We start from the raw sequence: 15,502 nt of genomic DNA on the forward strand, positions 1-15,502 counted from the left end.
AGGAAGCCTCGCCTCGGTGGCGTCCGCCGGGCTGCCCACCCTCAGTTCTAACCCGCGGGGGGCCCGGTTCCTGTACATTGAACTGATGGGACTTAGGCGCCCGGAAGCTGTTTTTTTTTGCTCTTAAAAAAAAAACTTTTTCCCTCTCAAGATTTTCTTCCCCCACTTAATTATTAAATAAGTAATATGGGTATGTAATGCATTCACATGGTTCAGTGTTTAAAAAGAATTATAAACTATAGTGGAAAAGAATCTAAGAAGAATATAGGTATAACTGAATCACTCTGCTGTACACTCGAAACTAACACAACACTGTAAATTAAGTAAACTTCAATAAAAAAGATTAGAAAAGAAAAGGATAACTGGCCCCCGCATCTAGATTTGACAACCATTTTTCGTGACATATGCTATATCATTCCATAGGTATATTACGCAGGTTTAGATTCCCTCACCCTCACCCCCAAATACACCCATACACAAATGGTAACAGTTCTGCAACTTGATTTTTTTTTCCCCTCCTACTAATTGATTTTGGAGATTGTACATAAAGGGCTTCTTCCATCTTGCTCTTTTTTAAAAAGAATAATCACATAGTATTCAGTTATGCCATAATTTATTAATAATTACACTATTGATGGTCAAGTAGGTTGTTTCCATTCTTTTATTTTTCAAACAATGCTGCAATAAATTACTCTGAACATCATAATTTCTTGTGTGTAAGGATATACCCATAGTATATATTCCTAGAAAAAGATTTACTAGAGCACAGAGTAGGGGCATTTGTACTTTTCTTAGTGCCAAATCATAGAACGCATCTGCGACGTTTACCTATACTTGCCAACGCAATGTTATGAAATATTTTGATCTTTGCCAAGCTGATGGGTACGAAAAGCTTAGTTTTTTTTTCTCCTTTCTCTTTCTTTCACAAATATTGATTATTCACCTACTGTGCCAGGCACTGTTCTAGAAGCTGGAAGTAGTTTAAAGTAGAACAATGCCCGTGCCTTCATAAAACTTCTAAGTGTGTGTGTGTGTGGAGGGTGGGGGTAGGGAGGCAGGCAATAAACAAACAAGAAAAATATATAGTGTATCAGATGGTGGTTGTTAGTGCTCAGGAGAAAATAAAGAAAATATGGAGTTTGGGATGACAATGAAGGAGTAATGCAATTTTTTTTTTTTTTTTTTTTTTTTTTTGCGGTACGCGGGCTTCTCACTGCTGTGGCCTCTCCCATTGCCGGGCACAGGCTCCAGACGCAGAGGCTCAGCGGCCATGGCTCACGGGCCCAGCCACTCCGCGGCATGTGGGATCTTCCCGGACCGGGGCACAGAATCCGTGTCTCCTGCATCGGCAGGCGGACTCTCAACCACCGCGCCACCAGGGAAGCCCAGGAGTAATGCACTTTTAATAGGGTGGTCATTGAGGACCTCACTAGTACATTGACTTGAGCAAAGATTGAGGGAGATGAGTGAGTGGGCCCTTAGGGGTAAAGGGGTTTCTGGGAGAGGGATAGAAAATGCAGAGGCTTGGAATGGAGAGTATTTTAAATAATTAAAGAACAGGAAGAAGACTTATGTGTCTGGAGCTGAAGGAGCAAAGGGTGTTGGGAGTAGAGAGAGAGAGAGATGAGGGTCTTGCGTGAGTGCGAGGATATTGTTTTGTACTCCAAGATGAAAAGCCGTTCAGAATTTCTGAGCAGAGGAGTAGCTTAATCAGACTTAGGCATTGAAAAGATTTTTCTGGCTGCTGTGTTAACATAGACTTGTAAATGTGAAGCTATTGCTACCTTGGAGTGGGGAGGGACTTTCTAAGTGTGACATAAAAAACCCTAAAGACATAACTGAAAAGCCATGAAGAGAAAGATAAACGGAACTGGTGATGGAAAAGTTTAGGATTTTTGAATGAAAAAAAAAACCACCTAAAATATAAGCTCAGAGTAAAATATACCACACATCTCAAAGACACAGGGCTGATTTTCCTAATAAGCAAAGATCTCTTGAAAAAAAAAAAAGAAAAGAAAAACGTGAACAGGCCAGTAGAAAAATTGGCAAAGGACCTAAGTTGGCATTTATAGAACACAAATACTGATAGACAAAAATGACTGTTAAAAAGTATTCAAATTTACTACTTAAAGAATTTACATTAAAACAATAATGAGATTTAAAAAATCTTTTCCATTACCAAAGACAAAAAATCGATAATATTCAATATTAGAAAGTGTGTGGAAATAGAGGCACTGTTAGTTGTATATTTTTGGAAGACATCTTAAAATTAATATGCCTGTACTCCTTGATCCAGCAACTTAGCTTCTTTGAATTATCCATATAAAATACTTATACAAATGTTTGAAAATGTGTACAAAGAGACATTTTTTATTTAAATGGGGAAACTTGAATATCCAGCATTTGGGAATTTAAATTTCTATATACCCAATCACTTTTTTTAAAATTTTATTTTATTTATTTGGCTGCGTTGGGTCTTCATTGCTGCACGTGGGCTTTTCTCTGCTTGCGGGGAGCCGGGGCTACTCTTCGTTTTGGTGTGCAGGCTTCTCACTGTGGTGGATTCTCTTGTTGGGAGCACAGGCTCTAGGCATGTGGACTTCAGTAGTTGTGGCTCATGGGCTCTAGAGCGCAGGCTCAGTAGTTGTGGCACACGGGCTTAGTTGTCTCGCGGCCTGTGGGATTTTCCTGGACCAGGGCTCGAACCCACGTCTTCTGCATTGGCAGGCAGATTCTTAACCACTGTGCCAGCAGGGAAGCCCTTATACCCTCATCATTTTTAAAACTAAAAACTATAAGATGCCAAAGACATACTGAGTAAAAAAAGTAAGTTACAAAACAGTATGATATGATCATTTTTGTAAAATAATCATCTTAAATGTGTTCTCAGCGATTATCACTTGAGGTAAACTTACAGAGAACTTGCATTTTATACATTATATATTTCTGTTAAGGTTTAATTTTTATAAAAACTTAATACTGGTATAAATAGAAAAAGATAATTGCTTTTAAACCCTATTTATTCTTCACAACTTACAAACAATTTTCCTGTTTGGAGAATGCCATCAATATCTCTTTTCTCTCTCTGAAACTCTTTGCCTGACAAGTCATCCTGTAAAAGAGTATAACTCCTTTAAGATGAAAATCAGATCTAACTTCCCTGTGCTTCAGGCAAATATAAGTGATCAAGTAAACATGGGTGGAACATTTAGAAAGCGTAGAAATGAGTGACTTTCATGTAAGCTTTAGAAAACTCTCCTCTCTGGGGAGAAACATTTAGATGAAGGATAACCCCTGTTCTTCTTTCACTAGAATTACATGATGGAAAGCCAAAGCCCTTTCCCTTGACTGGCATAATATGTCCTTCATAGCCAACTGAGCAAGTAAAACATCTAGAAAATGCTTAACTATTTCCTGTTCCCCCTTTAGTGCACGGTGCACTATTAGCATGTTTCTCCCTCCTTATTTAGTGCCTTGTTGTATCAAATTCTCTTATCAGGTTTTCAAACACAAACCTTGCTAGAGGCCGTGAACATACTGAGTAGCCCAGAGTATTCTTCAGGTACCCCTGGCTTCAGTCACTCGTCAACTTCAGAGAATCAACACACCAGCGCCTTGGAGCACCAGGTGTGGTAACTTGAGTGGTTGAACACCAGACAAAATGAGGCTTCCAACCACTGTCACAGATCCTGTTAAAATCCTGGCTCTGCCCTTGGCTTAGGTATGTCCTTCCTCTACTTAGATAAAGCCTCTCTGACCTCTTTACTAAGGCATAAGCAGACAGTCTATGTATGACAAGGAGAGTCCTCCCTTCTCTCCCTCTAGTTATATCTTCCAAAACTACCAAGAAACAAAGCAAAGCAAAACAAAAACCCAGAAAAAAACACTAGTGGACAATTTAAAAAAATATCAGCACTTGGTAGATGTATATACTCACTTGCTTTCATTATTTCAACAGAGAGAAAATAAATGAACTAAGAATTCAACTCAAGAAATCAGAAAAAGAATGAGAAATTCCCAAGGAAAAGGTTAGAAAAGAAAAATAAAAGTAAATGAATTAAAAATAGAAAAAGTCATGTTAATAAATAAATCCAAGAATGAAATCTTTGTAAATGAGCCCATAAAAACAACAAACCTATGGTAAATCCAAGTGAGAGAAGAAAATTAAGTTATCAATGACAAATAATAGCAGATGAGGTAAGTATGCTACCAAAATTTTTAAAAATCTTAATGAAATTGATCGTTTTCTGGGAAAAAACCATTAGTTCCGAAATTCATTCAAGAAGTAGAAAAATCTAAAAAAACCAATCCTAAAGGAAATAATTGAAAAAACTATCAAAGAATCATCTCCAGAAAGGCTCAGAAAATTCTGTAGCATTTTAATTTTTTTAAAGTATTTATTACATGTGTAGGATAAATTCTAAATTTTCCATTTGGAATATAAGACAAGTAGAAAGAAAAGAAGAGAATCGTCCCATTTTCATCACCTAAATACAGTCACTATTGACATTTTGTGGTCATTCCCTTCCAATTTTTGATATTTTTAATCTGTTTTACATAGTTGTGTGATTTTATTCTAAAAGCACTTTAACAGGCTAATTAACATTTTAATATAATAAAAACTTTTCATTTTATTACAAGCTTTTCATAAGAATAAATTATATGTAGACATTGAGATATAATAAATAGTGCTTATAGAAGAGATGGAAAGTTTACATGAGATATATATTGATAATAAGGTGCCTGGTATAGTGTGTGGGACACAGGGGTTCAACAGATGGTAGCTATTATTGTTATACTTTGCAAAGAGCTTTTCCTTTTGCATATATCATTATTTAATTTATAATGGATATTACTATCTCACAACATCATGCTTTTTCCTCTTTAGTGGAACAGGCAAGCCACATGCCTCGCAGAGAGAGGCCAAGAATATATTATTGCTCCTCAGGAGAATCCTTCTGCTTGTTTGGTTTTGCTAAGAAGGTAGAGTTCAGGCTGAGCAGAGTTCAACAAGTTGGGGCTTAGAGTGGTAAAGAGGGGCGTCCTGTGTCTCAACACTCAGAGACCCGTGCAGGACCAGGATCCTGAGTGGTACATAGAGTAGTGAACTCAGGTTTGGGTTAGGATCTTTCATATGAGGGATTTGGTCTACATGGCATAGAAATAAAGGGTTGATTATTACTCTGAAGTTACTGGGAGGTTAACGACCAAAACATGGGCTCGAGCCTCTACAAACCCTCAACCTCCCCTTCATGTTTCTTTAAAGGTTGCTTTTTCATTTATTATGTTTTCACTACTTTTGCTTCCATTTCCTGTTTGAAGTTTGTTTTTCTGGCATCTCTGGTCTTTCCCTTTTCTCCCTAACTTCTCTTTGCTTTCCTCCTCTCCTAGAGTTTATCCCCATCTTTCCATTTCTTAGCTGCTTTTTCTTTTCACTTCTGCCTACTCTCCCATTAAGGCCTCATCCCACCGCTTTCCCACAACTGCTCCTATTACTGAATGTTTCACATTTCAACGGTTCTCTTCCCCAAATGGTCTCTGCTTTTGGCCTTGCGTTTTTTCAATTTTTCACTTAATGTTGACTCCCTTCATGTGTTTTTATGTTTTTCATCTCACCTGATTAACTGGTCTCTAAGAATTTGGTTAGAAGCTATTATAATTGACTTTCAATAGATTACCTATACATTCTATCTAAAGAAAATTTTAAAGTGGCTTTCCTCTACCTTCAGGTGCTCAAAAGTTACATTTTAGAATTTATTATTTAATCTAAATCTTCAAACTGTTGCTAGCAGAAAACCCTTTCTTCAGAGAAATCTTATTTAGAGGCCAATATTTAAAACGAATTAAAATGAAGCTGTTTCAGTGGTGAGGGACCTAGAGCCCTGAAGCCTCTCTGAGAAACCCTTAGGGCAGGGGCAGGGTTCACACAGACAAAATGAATTAAGGGGGGGGATATAAGACAGTAGGAATCTGTGTGGCAGTGGGGACCATGTCCAACTAGACAACAGTGATAATCAGCTCCAGTCAGTTGTTCCCACATGGGAATGTGGTGCTCAGGGTTGCCACATCATGCATTTTTGTAAGAGAATCTGGAAAGTCAGACTTTATGTGAACTTAAGTAGTTGCAATAATTTTATATCACCAAAAAAACAAAAAAAAATTGTGAGAAAAATGCATGTGCAGGCCAACTACAGCCCATTGGCCTGTTTGCCCTCTCTGGTTTAAGATGTGAAAGGTCACTGGGAAATTGCATGGTAAATCTTCTTGCTCTACTGCCACTAACCCATCCTACCCATGCAAATCATAGTTCATTCCAATATTACAAAATGGCTTTCGTATTGCACAATGTTTTAGTGTATGTAATTGATTGGTTAATGTATTTTATCAAGCTAACCAAAAATTCATGGTTTTTAAAAAAAATGCAGATCAGATGTTAATTCTAAATTCACACTGTAGACAAGATTATTATTCCAACTCCAAAGAAAACGGGAGAATAAAAAGGGAAAGGGAAAAGAAACAGTAGTAATCTCTAAAATCTTGTTATTTGTCTAACAGACCATTTAGATTGCCTGAGCCACTTGCTTCAGAGAAGAAAAGTTTGAGAATATGGAATGAGCCCTTCCAAAGTCCCAGTTCATCACATGATGTGCTTAGCGGCAGAACATCACAATGTCTTGCTTGGTAAGCTGTCAGGTGTCTGCCTATTTCAGCCTCTATAAGTATTTTCAAATGACAGCTGAAATTGCAATAGGATCACAGAGTTCCCTACATCTAGCTGTGCTTTTCTGATGTCCCACAGGAATGGACATAGACGGAAAATTCTACATCACTCTTGACATCGCCAGGGCTTCTCTCCAGTGTGGATTCGCTGATGTACAATGAAGTGTGAGCTCTGCCGGAAAGCTTTTCCACACACATCGCATTCATAGGCCTTCTCTCCAGTGTGGATTCTTCGGTGTCCCAGAAGATGTGAGCTATAGCTGAAAGCTTTCCCACACACATCACACTCATAGGGCCTCTCTTCACTGTGTATTCGCTGGTGCCCAACAAGAGCTGAACTATGACTGAAAGTCTTTCCACACTCATCACAGTCATATGGTTTCTCCCCACTGTGGATTCTCTGGTGACGGAAGAGGCCTGAACTCTGACTGAAGCTTTTCCCACACTCACTACACTGGTATGGCTTCTCTCCAGTATGGACTCTCTGATGTTGTATCAGATGTGAGCTCAGAGAGAAAGCTTTCCCGCAGTCATTACACTGGTATGGTTTCTCTCCTGTGTGGGTCCTTTGGTGTTGAATAAGGCCTGAGCTGTAATGAAAAGCTTTCACACTCATTACATTGGAAAGGTTTTTCTCCAGTGTGGGTCCTTTGATGCTGAACAAGGTGTAAACTGTAATAAAAGGCTTTTCCACACTCATCACACTGATACGGTTTTAATTGGCTATGTATTCTCTGATGGCCAGTAAGTTGTGAGCTCTGAATGAAGGTTTTGCCACATACATTACATGAACAGGGTCTCTCTCCAGTGTGGATTCTTTTATGTCTAATGAGGCTTGAGTTTTGAGTGAATCTTTTTCCACATTCATCACATTTATATCTTCTGTCATTTGAAGTGTTTCTCTGATATCTTTCTGTCCATCCTTCATGTTCTTGGGTTTCTCCACATTCAAGAGCCTCTCCATTGATTTGGTCTGATAACTTTTCTTGGGATTCCATATCTACAGTAAGCTCCTGCTTTTGAACCAATTCTTCTTTCTCAATTCGTATCACATCATCCGAAATAAAAAATACAGTATTCAAATGTCACTGAAATATACAGGAAATAAAATGAAACACTTATACTAGAAGTACACAGCTTCAATATACCAACAAAATGGTTTTACAACGTTTGAGGAGGAAATTGGGAGATGGCAAAGGAAGAGAGGACTAACAGTGGCTGGACTGGGAGGGGGTGATTCAAGAAAAGAGTGGAGAAACATCAGGGAGGATTAAGAATGGTCCAATGAACAAGCATCATAAACAACAGAAGAAGACCTAAGATAAGAATGGGTTCACCAGGAAGGCCAAAAGTTGAGTAGAGAGGGATGAAAGAACAGAAACTGTGGGAGGAACAAAATGAAAGAGGAAGCTGACAGTGGCAGGTACCAAGTTGGGAGTCATGAAACAGTTCTGTGCAGGTTGCTCTGAAGGCCTCTGGGATCAGCCACAGAGAAGTATCACATTTGTAAACAGGCAGGACAAAGAGATTAGAGTCTAGACACAGGGGGTAAAAGAGGATGTTCTCATGTGGGGACAGACAGAAATTGCTTTAGCTCCCAGAGACATTACTACTCTTCTTGCAAAGAACACTGGAAATCTGTCAAACCTGAAGCTACATTCTGTGGGTCATTCGAGATTTCCCAGGAAACCAGTACTAGCACAGAGAAGGTTCTTTAGCAGACCCTAGACTCCCATCTGACCTCATCCAAGGAAAGCATGATTCCATAATTCCTCTGCCTTTCTTTCCTACAGAGGTTCCTTTGAGCAGAGTCCCGACACCCCCCACTCTTCCAGGGTGGGAGATGTGGCCACTTCCTCAATGATCAACAGTTTCTGAGAAAAAGTGAGATTGTCCCATTCAAGCCATGTTCTCCCTGAAGTAATCACATTTTTAGGACCCAGAGTAAAGGGCAGAATTTATAACCATGTAGAAATAATGCAGGGAAAAGTGGTTTGCTTTGTGTTATAAAAGATATTAAATGGGAGAAAAAAGGGAAAGACTACTATGGAGCCAGTTGAAGATCTAGGATGTAGTACAAGTCAGACCTAACTCTAAGCAGAAGCACTGGGCTGACTGTGCCAAAATGCGTTGCCTAAAGAGACTCTGGGATGAGGGGTGAGAAGCAGCCATGGTCAAACAGCACATTCCAGACCTCTGAGAGTGTGGATGAGGGAAGAAGCTCACTGGCAGTCTGCCTGAGAAAAGTGACAGCCACTTCTGGGTCCTGGAGCTCCCATTCTGTGAAGGGCAGAAACCCAGAGATAAGGCAGAGCTGAGAAAGAATGTTGCCAAGAGTAAGAGAAGCCTTTCCTCGGGGTCTCCTTTTAGGACAGGAACCTGCAATAATTTCCTCACCAAACCAGCTTGCCACTATGGTTAAAAAACCCTCATTGGGGCTTCCCTGGTGGCGCAGTGGTTGGGGGTCCGCCTGCCGATGCAGGGGACACGGGTTCGTGCCCCGGTCCGGGAGGATCCCGCAACCTGCATGCCGCGGACCGGCTGGGCCCGTGAGCCATGGCCGCTGAGCCTGCGCGTCCGGAGCCTGTGCTCCGCAACGGAAGAGGCCACAACAGTGAGAGTCCCGCAAAACAAACAAACAAACAAACAAAACCAAAAACCCCTCATTGTTAGTGGTTTATATAAGGTTATCTTAAAGTATTTAGGTGCTTTAAAACTTTAATTTATGTTACAGTTACCTTAGATATATCTGTGTAGAATTTAAAGGCAAATTACACGAAGAGACACATTTATGCAAGAACATAGTCTTTTAGAGCCATTAGCAAATAAAAAATGGCTACTGCAGATGGGTCGCAAGACAGCATTGCACATATAATAGAACTAAAATCCGTATTAGCATGAGAAAAAAATTTATGGATTAATATAAAAAAGTACAGCATAGAAACTGAATTTCTAACTGTCTAAAAAAGGTTGGGGAAAATGGTATACTTCTAGGCAGGATGGCACCATGAGTTCACACTTCAGCTCTAAATACACTGAGTAAAAAATAAAAATAAATCTAAAAACCCATCTGTGCTAAAAAGTAAGATAAACATCTCTGCGGACCAGAAAGGAAACAAAAATACACAATGGTGGCTACAGTTGAAGCTGTGGGTCTGCTGGGCCCCAGAGAGTGACTGAAGTCTTAGTCCCAGAGGAAAATGGGGACCTAAAAGTACTTCATGAAAGGAGGGAGTAGCACCAGCTCACTGCTTGATGCCAGAGGCTGGGTGGGACACGCAGGTACACACATACACAAGCACACAGACACATACAGAGAAAGATACAACTCTGACCAAGAACCATGTCAAGCCACCTGGAAGCCTGTGACTACACTGGTGATATTTGTGTATGACATGAAACAGGAGCCCTACAACCTGCTTCCAGGGGGCCAGGTAACAGTAACAACAGAATAGCTAAACATGGAAGCAGACGATGTTAAACAGATCAGAAAGAACTCAAAGTGAGCCTAGATATGAAAATTTCAGAATGAATGGAACACTAAGAAAGATGGTTCACAAAGTCAATTGGAACATGAATTCAATCCAGATGAAGTTATTTTCATCAAAAATCCTGAAAAATTAGTAGAATAAAGATACCTAAAAGAGCTAAATGATGACATACCATCCATGGCAAATAAGCATGGAATTATGAAATAAAATAAGCAAAAATGAAACAAAGATATGTGGTATAAAAACTAAATAGAAATTTTAGAAGTGGATAAACTAGAGACAGAATAAACTCAAAGATAACAGAAGACGAATCCACTAGGATGTACCACAGAGAGACAAAGACATAAAATATGTGAAAAAGTGGCTAAATGAATAAATTGATAAGTAGGTTCTAATCAGCGTATTCTGGGAGTTCCAGAAGAAAATAATATAAGGAATTTTAAAAGCAGCACAATTTAAAGAATTAGTAGCTGAGAATTTTCCGAGAATTGAAGAAAAACATGAGATCTTAGAGCAAAAGAGCATTTTCAGATGAAGCAAGACAAACAAAAATAAAACCCTATCAGGACACACTTTTTAATGAAAATTCAGATCATAAAGGTTAAGAGTAAATCTAAAAGCCACTAATGGATAAAGATGGAATCCCTAAAAAAATTTAAAAGGCAGTAAGACTGATAGTAACCTTTTAATAGCAAATAGAAGCTAGAAGACAGTGAAGTAGTATCTTCAAAATGCTGAGGAAAAAAAATTGTCAATTAGAATTTTACACCAGCTAAACCATGATTAAAAAGGAGGGAGGGCAAAATAAGGGTATCTTCCGACATGCAAAGGCTAAGTCTACTACCCAAAGAATCTTGCTAAAATTATTATTATTTTAATTTTTGAATTTTATTTTATTTTTTATACAGCAGGTTCTTATTAGTCATCCATTTTATACACATCAGTGTATACATGTCAATCCCAATCTCCCAATTCATCACACACACACACCCCCACCACGGCTTTCCCCCCTTGGTGTCCATACATTTGTTCTCTACATATGCGTCTCTATTTTTGCCCTGCAAACTGGTTCATCTGTACCATTTTTCTAAGTTCCACATACATGTGTTAATATACAATATTTGTTTTTCTCTTTCTGACTTACTTCACTCTGTATGACAGTCTCTAGATCCATCCACGTCTCAACAAATGACTCAATAAAATGATCATTAAAGGATGAACTTCAACAAGAGTGAATCCAGAGGAAAGGTGCTGACATATAAGAATGGTGCCTCAGAAATTGATAAAACATGTCAGAAAACTTAACTAACATCTTAGTATTAAAGAAAATGTCCATTTCACATTTAAAAAAGAAACCTGGTTCCTAAGAATGACCAACTGTAATCAATGGAAGGAGCTTCAGACAAGTGAAGTGGAAATACAATATGCTAACTGCTGTAACAGGTATGCACAAGAGGTATCACATAACTCAAACATGTAGGAAAGTATCAAAAAAGGCTTCCTGAAGGAGGCGACAGCTGAGGTGAGTCTTGAAGAATAGCTCTGAGTCGGTTTGGCAGGCAAGTGGAGAAGGTATGGTCACAGGTGGTGTTTTATGAATCCAACAGGGTGGTGATGTGTGTGGCAGTGCAGTGAGGGTGGCTGGGAGAATGTTGAGCATATTAGCAAAACCCAAATATGTCATGGGTCTGATAGGACAGGGAAGGAAAGAGCACTGGGAGGAAAAAAATGGGCTAAATAACTAGAAATCTCCACTGAAGAACTGAAGCACAGGGTAGCAGGACAGAGAGAGCTAGAAGAGGAGGAAGTATGAGCAACAGCCTTCCTGATGTTCTCTGCCCAGTGAAATGCTACCCGTTTTTTTTATGACCCAGTTCAAATCCCAGCCATTCTGCTACCACCAGGGCCTGAAGAAGTAGATTTCTTCTCCTAAGAACCTGATCTCCAATTTGGCACATAATCATTCACTGTCTCAAATCAACAGCTATCTTTTTATGGATACTCAACCCCTTTAGGGCAGGGATCCTCAGAGAACCCAGAGCTAGGCTTACACACAGTGAAAGGTAAAGATTTACTGACTTCTTAACAGGACCCACAAAGCCCCCATTTTCTGGTTCCTGACCATCTTCTCTCTGCTACTCTGCCTGTCTCTCCACGTTCCAGTCACACTGGCCGTCTTTCAAACCCACCAATTTCTTTCACACTTGTTTTTGCACATGCTCTTTTGGCCTGGACTGCTTTCCCCTCTATTATTCACTTGGTTAATTCCTACTCTACTTTTAGGATTCAGTTACCACGTTATTTCCTCAAAGACACCTTCTCTGTCATCCCTCTCCCCCCATGTACAATCTATCATGGCACATTTATTTGTTTGGTTGTTTGTTTAATGCCTCTGTCGTCAGATTATTATAAGCTCCATGAAAACAAAGATCATGTCCACTTTGCTTATTACACCTAGTGCCTTGCACAGTGCCTGGCATATAATAAGTACTCAATATACATCTGCTGAATGATGAATGATTCTAAGGTCTCCAGGCGAGCCATATGACCTAAGTGTCAATACTAACCACAATCCTGTTGCTGTAGAGCGTCCTGAGATTCACCCTTAAGCTGGATCTCCATGGGTTGAGGCTGGAGATATGTTGCTTGCTTAGCTGGGTCCAGAGGTACCGATGTCTCAGAAAGCACTTCCTATGCACAGGCCTGGGTTGAAACCTGAGGACAAGCAAGCTCATTTAGGCATCTGAAGGGCCAACAGAGTAAATGATACCCAGAGACCCCACAAAGGACCAGCTTGGAAGTTCACTCCCAACTATCTCTCTGCTGAGCATAGGGCCCTTTCCCACCTGTTGGCCTGATTCATCCAGCTCCCTCTCCAGATCTTCCAGCATAGCTACCGCCTCCTCCCCACTCTCTGGTTGAGGCTCCTGTACCCAGTCCTGGAGCTCCTCAGGCAGGATGGTCAGGAACTGCTCCAGCACCAGCAAGTCCAACATCTGCTCCTTGGTGTGTATCTCAGGCCTTAACCACTCACAGCAGAACACCCGGAGCTGGCTCAAGGCCTCATGGGGCCCAGGAGTCTCCTTGTAGCAGAAATGTTGGAAGCGCTGGCAGAATAACTCCTGGTTGTTTTGGCTGCTCCCTTTTGTGCCAGATCTCTGACTCACAGCAAGCCCTTTTTTTTTTTTTGTGGTACACGGGCCTCTCACTGTTGTGGCCTCTCCCGTTGCGGAGCACAGGCTCCGGACGCGCAGGCTCAGCGGCCATGGCCCACGGGCCCAGCTGCTCCGCGGCATGTGGGATCCTCCCGGACGGGGGCACAAACTCGTGTCTCCCGCATCGGCAGGCGGACCCTCAACCACTGCGCCACCAGGGAAGCCCAGCAGGCCCTTTTTTATTAGTTACTTCGAAGAGCCCTTTTGGCTCTTCAGGAACATCTGGAAGGAAAACAGCAGCTATTCCCACTCCAATGGGCCAAGAGGAGGATTGCTGACACGTGTTATCCTTTAGGGCACACTCCTAAGGTTACAGAAACCATAGTTAAAAAGATATGTATATGCAGGCTGATTCAATATTTGAGCTCACACACTAAGTCTAATCTTTCTGTTTCAGAAGAAAAAGGAGGCTCAATCCCAAATTAAAGAGAATTCAATAAAGAAAATTAAAAAAAATAAGTTTAAGGCAATTCAAACCTTTTTCCAAGTAGGAGAAGGGAAGTTTGTCAGGAGACTGCATTTTTGACAGTACTGGGAATATTGTTGGATGCTTGCTTCCTCCAAATAACACCAAAACAATCAGTTGATAAGGCCAGCCCAAGTTTATTCGTAGAGAGTACTACTTGACAGAGTCTTAGTAGTGTCTCCCAGGGAAGAAGGCAAAGTCAGGATATTTATGAGGTTTTGGGGGCTTAAGGCAGATCTTTCAAAGCAGGATAAGGATTGGGCAAGGATCATGATACAATAGTTTAGGATTGATGGGCACAGCAAGGTGCAGAATTTGAGTTGACGGTTACAAAATGTCTAGATCCTATCCATTGAAAGTTGAACAGTTTGATGTTCACATAAATGGATTGAGGGGCAAGTTCTTGAAACAAATATAATTATCGGCAACTTTTACTTTCTAGGGCAAGAATTTCCTGGAATAGTAAAGGTATGTTGCTAAGGAAGTGGAATAGTGGAGTTACATTTAGGGAAGACAGTTGAACAGTCAAATTATGTTAGTGTAGGTAGTAGGCTGTGCGGGGGTAGGTGGTTTCAGTTTTCCATGTAGTAACAGACTTAAGCAGGGCCTATGGGTTTGCAGAAATGTGGATTACCAACGAATTAGCATGGCAGGCAGTGGTTAAGGGCACGGGCTGTGGATTCCAAAAGACCTGGGCTTGAATCCTCTTTTCTTATGTGTGGTGGCTTAACATCTCTAAACTTCTGTTTTCCCCTCTGTAAAAATATCGTAGAGGTTTTTAAACGTCTTATTTTGAAATAATTTTAAACTTATAGAAAATTGCCAGAAAAAAGGTACAGAACAATCCCTATAACCTTCACCCAGCTTCCCCTAGTTAACATCTTATATAACCACAGCACAATTACAAAACCAGGAAAATAATGTTACAGTGCGATTAACTAAACGGCAGACCTTATTACATAGTGTTATTTTGAGAATCAATTAAATTCAGTGCCTGGCACTTAGTAAGACCTCAGTTAGAGGGATGCAGTTACCACTGTGAATTGGTCATCCAGGTGCTGGCTCCAGGGATCACGCCTCGAGCTCAGGTACACTTCTAGGTTTCCGGGGACAGAATATAGGACGATGCAAGGAGGCCCTCTAGTGCCTTCTCTGTGCCTGGCATCTGTTACTCAATGGGCAACTTTCCAAAACACCTTCACCTTCCCGGCCCTAAAGGTTAATTTAGGGGATTCTAGACTGGGCTTGGAGAAAGATTGTTTTAGGAATCATTCAAGATAAAGGACATGGAGCCGCTTATACATGTCTTCCACTGGTTTGGATCTTCGAAAGAGTAAGACAATATAGTGAGTTAACCGGCTAGACTACAAACCCCGTTCTCATTTACCGCACTGGCACATCATTGTGACCAACCACTAGCCCAAGGCTCAGGAGGTGTCGGCTGTCTGTGTCCTTCAAGCCACAAGGACCTGGCAGACCACAAAAGGCTTCCGGGAGTAGGCGGCCACGTTGGACAAACGGGTGGTCAGAATAGAACTACTCGTGTTAGCGCCAGTAACCCAGGAGTGCGAGTCTTAGAAACGTTCTGGGGCGCCGGCCGCCAGCTGGGC

The 15,502-nt window shown here is 40.7% G+C and overlaps 1 pseudogene; it reads right to left on the minus strand.

Moving 5' to 3' along the window:
* Positions 1 to 102: 102 nt before the first annotated feature.
* LOC117198875 (zinc finger protein 239-like) lies at positions 103 to 15,469 on the minus strand (annotated as a pseudogene).
* Positions 15,470 to 15,502: the final 33 nt, after the last annotated feature.

The sequence above is a fragment of the Orcinus orca genome, chromosome 10 (genome assembly GCF_937001465.1).
Source record: "Orcinus orca chromosome 10, mOrcOrc1.1, whole genome shotgun sequence".
In the NCBI taxonomy this organism is placed as follows: Eukaryota; Metazoa; Chordata; class Mammalia; order Artiodactyla; family Delphinidae; genus Orcinus; species Orcinus orca.